General features: G+C 36.9%; 2 long non-coding RNA genes across 2 annotated transcripts in view; one reads left to right on the top strand and one right to left on the bottom strand.

The window, feature by feature from the left end:
* Positions 1-1,484, bottom strand: part of LOC137974048 (uncharacterized) — a 24,631-nt gene extending 23,147 nt beyond the window's left edge. Inside the window, exon 1 of the long non-coding RNA XR_011117383.1 lies at positions 1,422-1,484. This is a non-coding gene — a long non-coding RNA (uncharacterized lncRNA). The remainder of the gene's footprint in view (positions 1-1,421) is intronic.
* A 3,340-nt stretch (positions 1,485-4,824) lies between these two features.
* The window catches only part of LOC137974049 (uncharacterized), an 8,922-nt gene continuing 6,246 nt past the window's right edge, over positions 4,825-7,500 (top strand). The window contains exons 1-2 of the long non-coding RNA XR_011117384.1: positions 4,825-4,863; positions 6,155-6,219. This is a non-coding gene — a long non-coding RNA (uncharacterized lncRNA). The remainder of the gene's footprint in view (positions 4,864-6,154; positions 6,220-7,500) is intronic.

The raw sequence follows: 7,500 nt of genomic DNA, 5'->3' as shown, positions 1-7,500 counted from the left end.
CATGCACAATGGTGGAATGCCGTAAGAACACCAAGGACGAGCTTAAGGACGTTCGCGCTAATTGTTTGTGCGCAACGTTACTGCGCATGTAACGCGACTGTAACATGTCACGCATTACTTTGAGCATTAGTGAAGTTGAGGTTTTAAAACCTTTGCAAAAACCGTGGAAGGTAAGTCTTGCACAGCGTTGGATCAGAGAAGATCGTGATCAGTCAAAATTGATTAAAAATATTTATGAAAGTCGAGTAGACTACTGCACGACTGATATTCGCGAGGTTTTATCAGTCGTGCGCTAGTCTACTTGACTTTCATACAAATTTTTCAAGCATCAGTTAAAATAACATGGCGACAAAAACGCCGTGGAAAAAATTACAGGCCGGCAAAAAAATGGCACATTTCTTTCCGAATCATCATGAAACTTCAAAGAGAAGTGAGCGGGAGGATGGAAAACCTCTGGAAAAGGTCGCTGATCGAGTAGACTAGTGGCTGAAAGTTTGGAAAACTCGTGGACGAACCGTTGCGTAAATTTAATGGGGCTATTTCTTTTTAATGTTTTTATTAGCCTACGAACTTAAGTTCAAAGCGAATGCATTTTTTTAAAGTTCTTTTCCTTTACCTTCGTGAAAATTGAGGAGTATTTTCGTCCTCGTCCGCTTGAATAGTGCGGACCTACGTGGAAACTATCAGCGATTGAATTTCACAAAAAACACACTCGAGAGGATGAGCATAACGGCAATGGGGAGATATTATACAAAACACCAACCAAATGAAGATTACCCCTGCTTAAAACGTCGTTGCTATGCTCGAAAAAGGTTTTCTTTTCGGTAAAAACCTTTCATCTCTTCAACGATCGATCCTCTCTTGGGTTCCAGTCCTTGCCCGACAGGTCACGCAAAAGCGTGACAAGCGAACTTTTCTATGAGCTTTGCAAAATCACATCGATTTTACTCGTTCAGATCATCGGTGACCCCTATTTTTTAAATCATGAATCACTTACTTTACTTACTATCTACAAAATATGATGAAATAAAAAAATTCTCACAGTAAGAAGTTATCTTTTTTTAACATTTTCTTTCCTCGTGCCATCAAATTCCGGAAGTGGTTGCAACGGATAGAGCCTACGAAAACACTCGTCGAGGATGAACTCTACTGTTTACCACATCCCTAGCAGCATACAATTATCTAATCTCACTCCTAAAAACCTATGCATGGAAACTTTCACTCCAACAGTTTATTTTTATGATTTTCGATGGATGAGCAGATGAGCCTACATCTCGCTATTATGACCGATTTCTTGAAATTAAGGCATTTTTCCACTGCCATTTTCTCCGAAACAAAGTCGGTGACCCCCATTTTTTTTTTCATTTTTATAGTAAGTACTTTATGACCTAACTCTAGGCGAGAAATGAAGAAAATCTCACCGTAGGAAGATTTTGGTGCGAATGTCCTTAAGCCGACTCAGGAATTCTCGGCTGGACGTCTCCTGACGGTGTAGATATCCATCAACAAAGGCTAAAAACATAACACAAAAAGTGTTTCGTATTCAGAAAAGTGTTAAAGCATTCAGGATCGATCAGATTGTACTGTGAACTTACGTTAGGCAGAAAAAAAGTCGTTCATTTTTTATTGAATGACCATATTTAGCGGCGAGATGAATTTTGTGGGGAACACAAATCTATTTCAGTTCGTTTGCGCGTATCGACAGTGGCGGTTAGTGCTGGGACACGGAACCATTTTTTGTTCTATAGGATTTATGGATTAACTCTCTCACCTGGGGAAAAATGGTACAGGTCGCCGTCGTCTCTCGCCAACCAGCACTACTTCGACGCTCCTCGCCGCTGGTGAGCAAGAAGACCTCTGGCATCCAGGGTAAAATGTTAGCTAATTTGTCGAAGGAAAGTTTTTTCAGCTCTTTCGAAGAGAGATTTTTCGCATTCAAGTCGGTAATTTTTTGCGGGAAAATGGTGATCACGTTCCGAAATTTGGCGGGTCTAATCTGCAGATCGCAGGTCGCAGGTCGCAGGTCACATGTTGCAGTCATTGTTTCACCAATACAGAAAGTATCCTAAACATTCTTAAAAGCTAACCTTAGGCCTAAAAACTTTTGTTTAGGCCTAATTAGGCCTAAGGTTAGCTTTTAAGAATGTTTTGGATACTTTCTGTATTGGTGAAACAATGACCTGCAACCTGTGACCTGCGACCTGCGATCTGCAGATTAGACTCGCCGTCCGAAATTCTGGTAAAAACGTGGACGAAGCTTACGGAATAACTTTGGTTGGCCTCTGTGGGGGGATTAATTGAGCAGTCTCCGTCTGAATGTCATGGATTTCTGTATTCATGTTTTCAAACGAGTTATGGAGGCAGTAAACAATGTTGACGTCGGGGAATTCGGTGCTGGAAGCCTTCCTGGTATACAGGCTCATGCTCAAACGTTGAGGTAAAATAATTGCTGTTAGATTCAATTCATGATATCAGGATATCATGATAGCAGCTAGGAAATTGATAAGTCTGTGATTAATATTGAATGTGCCTCCCTGTGACATGCTGGGAAATCAATTAGCCTGGAATGAAATTTTACACAGCTACAATTGGGCATTCTAATTTCCCAGTTCCTCAGTTATTGAGTTCCATAAGTATAAAACTTAAAAATGGTTTGCTTTAAAAACAGAAAAGAACCAATTCACCGTTGCTGTTGAGAAAAGTGTATGCCAGGCAAAACAATTTGCATCTCGGTAGCCTGAAAGTTAACTGACAAAATAATTTGCCTGTGTTTAAATTATCAAATACACCAATACATCACTAACGTTTCATGTTTAACCGGAGAATTATGTTCGAAGGTGTAATAGCTGTTGAGTTTTATTCCTCAGTTATCGAGTTCCTTGAGTATAAAACTTACAAATGGATTGCTTTAAAATCAGAAAAGAACCAATTCACCGTTGCTGTTGAGAAAAGTGTATGCCAGGCAAAACAAGTTATATCTCGGTAGCCTGAAAGTTAAGAAATAATTTGCCTGTGTTTAAATTAACAAATACACCAATACATCACTAACGTTTCATGTTTAACCGGAGAATTAGGGAAGCAGATGTTCGAAGGTGTAATAGCTGTTGAGTTTTATTCCTCAGTTATCGAGTTCCATAAGTATAAAACTAAAAATGGATTGCTTTAAAATCAGAAAAGAACCAATTCACCGTTGCTGTTGAGAAACTATGAGTGTATGCCAGGCAAAACAAGTTGCATCTCGGTAGCCTGAAAGTTAACTGACAAAGTAATTTGCCTGTGTTTAAATTAACAAATACACCAATACATCACTAACGTTTCATGTTTAACCGGAGAATTAGGGAAGCAGATGTTCGAAGGTGTAATAGCTGTTAAGTTTTATTCCTCAGTTATCGAGTTCTATAAGTATAAAACTTAAAAATAAATTGCTTTAAAATCAGAAAAGAACCAATTCACTGTTGCTGTTGAGAAAAGTGTATGCCAGGCAAAACAATTTGCATCTCGGTAGCCTGAAAGTTAACTGACAAAATAATTTGCCTGTGTTTAAATTAACAAATACACCAATACATCACTAACGTTTCTTGTTTAACCGGAGAATTAGGGAAGCAGATGTTCGAAGGTGTAATAGCTGTTGAGTTTTATTCATCAGTTATCGAGTTCTATAAGTATAAAACTTAAAAATGGATTGCTTTAAAATCAGAAAAGAACCAATTCACTGAATTCACCGTTGCTGTTGAGAAAAGTGTATGCCGGGCAAAACAAGTTGCATCTCGGTAGCCTGAAAGTTAAGATATAATTTGCCTGTGTTTAAATTAATTTGAAATAAGGAGAATTAAGAAATAATTTTCCATTTTTTAATTGCATGATGCTGGCCGTTGTAAACCGTGTTTTAAAAAAATATTTCAGCTTGTTTTACTTTGCCTCTGGACTATTTTGACACATCACTCAAAATTAATTTAAAGTAATTTGAGTTATTTGTCGTCATTAAAACTTTAGTCGGCCCAACAAACGTGTCGAGATTAACACCTCTCTCTCCCTTTGTCTCTCACTCTGCTTTTTTAGTGCGAGTCTTGTTACAAATCCCACTGAGATTTTGGTAATTTTTTTTTTACCTAAACAGCGAGGACCCACATTCCTGACCCAACTTAAGCTCCTCATGTAGTCAGTTCCTCGCTTCACAATTCAGTTTAGCGTTCTTTTCGAAGCGACTTCAATTCTCACAGGACTTTTTCAGGAAAAATAGTTTTCTCTTCTTTGTGCGAACTACTGTAGTTGTCTTGATAATGTACTGATGACATTTGAAATTTTAAAGGCTAAATTTCAGACCCGTCTTTTTTAGTAAACACTAAAATGTACTTTCATTACCTCATTACATATTACTTGAAAGCGGGAAACAGTTAATTTAGAATGTACTTTCAGTACCTCATTACATAATACTTGAAGGCGGGAATTACAGTTAGTTCTTTTGTAAAATACCGACGATCAATAACGTGACCTCGTGGTGACGTAATTATTCTATTCTGGACAGGTGACCAAATTTGTGAATTAACCTTACTTTAAACTTCTTCCTCTTCTATAGCAAATTTCTATTCAGCACAATTACGCAAGTTTAAGAAACAGCTAGTAAACTCGAATACGTTTTCTTGGAAGAAAATATATATCGGCTTTTATTCACAGAGGTCGAGGTCCGTAACTTAACTTACACTACTAATTTTTTCCACTTAAATGGTTCGCGTGAGGGAGAAGCACAATGACGTCAGTCAATTTAATTGAAAAATAAAAAGGTGTCGTAGCTTGCACTTTGGAGTGTAAGACAAGGTTGATGACAAATTGCCCAAGACGAAACCTGAAAGAGGTGTGTCCAAGGTTAGTAATTTAGCGTCTTAAAAGCAAGCATTGTACTTTATTTGCCCTGCTTTGAAATTCTTGTCAACAGTTGAAATTATGATAGGTTTTGCAGCAACCGGTTTCCTGTTATCATATTGGCTGGTTTTTGTTAAAAACGGGAACAAACGGTAAACAAACTTTAAACTTACTTGAAATGACAATAAAACTAAGAAAAACAGGATGACTATATTCGTGCAAAGCTGTAACAGTTTGTCTATTTTCCCCATTCGTTGTCTTTTCCTTCGTTTTTCTTCTCTTTCATCTCCTTTTATTCTTTATTTTCGTCGGTACTCTAAGGCATTTTTTTATTGACATTTCAAATTTCAAACTTTAAGAAATGTTAAATTTTTTTTCATTCGCTTTTTGTAACTTAATTTGCGCTTTATTCTCGTATTCTAAAACCTTATTGTCTTTGGTCGGATTTTTAAGCCAATACTTTAGTGTGTTATTGTTTCATAATTGTATATATCTTGTCGGTCAAATCCGTTCTCAGGTTGAATCCGTTTCAATTTTTACCTTATAGGTTTAATTCGTGATCCGTATTTTTACCTAGGTTGAATATGCACTCTACCTTGTTAGGATTGAAAACACCAATACCTTCCCTCAAGCTCTGTCTTACGCATCTCAAAACACCTTCTTAATGTTTCATATTATATCATCTTATCACCTTCTGAATTCATACACTGATCGATTTAGTCTCAACATTACAACAAAGTTAGGGAACAAAGAACTATACTGTGCACTTACCGTTGATCGCGCTCGGACCTTCCAGATCTATAGTCCTGTGTCTTCACCACTACATTACGACGACGAACACGCGCGACCCAACACAGTTCTTGTCATAAATCACTTTTGTATAATAAGTCAATTGATATCTATGTATAAAAACCAACACTAATTCTAACATGACCCTAATTTTTCTCTAGGCTTAATTTAGGCTTCAAAAAAGTTTCTTTAATCTATCTGAGTGCGTATTCAAACTGGGGAAAATGAGGATCACCAATTTAACCTACAATTGTAGGTTAAAACGGATTCAACCTGAGAACGGATATTACCGGCAACATATATGCGGAATTTATGATCTTGAACTTGGACTTGAACATTTAAAAGACTCGACAAATAAAAAGTGTAGTGTATATGTACCAAATTATTGGCACATATCGTTTGAAGAAAAGAGCCAAGTTTCTCGAAACCTATACATAGTCAAAACATTTCGATTTCCGCTATTTGACAAACGTGTAACAGGTATTGATTATTTTCGGTCTTTCAGTTAACGGGACGTAGAGCAGCATTGAAGTATTTTGGGTAGATTATAAAGAACCTACAAGGAAAAAGGTAAGCAAAAGTCAATGATTTTGTGTGCCTTTTTATTATGGTTGTTTCTTACTCATCCATCGCTACTAAATTTAACTGTGGAACGCATCCTTAGCATCATGGTGCAATCAGAAGAGAAAGAAAACTAACCAAGACATTGTTCATTGTAACAATTGTATCGTTAATACTAGTGATGCCATTTACAGATTTCTTTTTTCTTGTAAATGTTAATTTAGATGAGAGATTTTGAACAATAATGCATCACTCAAGGCTCCATTATTCCTTTTGCATCTTTTTTTACGCAAACTCTCTTATAAATGCGTTGTTATATGCGTTAAAAATGCCAGAGTTGAAAAGAGCTCTGTTTTTATTATTGTGTTGTAGATCTCGCTCGGAGCCAGTTTAGGTTATTCCTCGATATGACTTGAAAGTCGGGAGTTTTCACTCAGTTAACTGATGAATATGTGTTTACCAAGTATATAAAAACTGAAGGTTTTGATACTTCCGTCATACTTCTCTCTTTGTTTTTAATGGGAAACACTTTATTCAAGTTAATGTAAAGGAAGAGCTGTGGAAATACATGCATGCTAAGATTGATCCATTTAAATATATTAAAGTTGTACGGAATTGTTTGCTCTTTTTTAGTTTATGTTTTTTGGCTCGCTAGTTACGTTTGCGATAAAATATTAACTTTCTAAGCCTACACTGAATTTCGAGATAAATGAAGTTGATGTACATATGTATTTGTGTCACATTGTCACATGGTTTGGAGAGCTGCATGACGCGAACAAAAACACGCGCGCAAGAAATGGACCCGCAAAGCTGAGAGCGCGTTCGACATCATCAAACTTTAGACCCCTGGCAAGACTTAGAGAAATAAATAGCCATGAGCTCAAGTGGCTGGAAGATAAGACTTTGAGGTTGAATACGCTCTCAGATGGATTAAAGAAACTCTTTTGAGCCTAACTTAAGCCTACCGAAAAAATAGGGTCGGGTTAGGATTAGTTTTGGTTGTTATACATAGATAGTAATTGACCAATCATAGAAGGGTAAAAAATGAAAGGAACTGTGTTGGGTTGCACATGTTCGTCGTTGTAGTGTAGTGGCGAAGACAGGACTATAGAAAACTGGGGATGATAAATAAAACCATAGCAACTACATACGTATCATTAAACTTTGCGCCTGAAAAAGATCGCTCGGATTGTGTGCGCGAGCGCATTAGCTTTTTGAATAATTTCAACTTTTTTGAAAGTCACGAAACGGTAAATGTCCTTCGTTTAGACTTCTCAGAAATTTAATTAC

This window comes from Montipora foliosa, chromosome 10 (genome assembly GCF_036669935.1).
Source record: "Montipora foliosa isolate CH-2021 chromosome 10, ASM3666993v2, whole genome shotgun sequence".
NCBI classification, from domain to species: domain Eukaryota; kingdom Metazoa; phylum Cnidaria; class Anthozoa; order Scleractinia; family Acroporidae; genus Montipora; species Montipora foliosa.
Note: the sequence above shows the minus strand (reverse complement) of the source record. Positions and strands in the feature narration are given on the sequence as shown.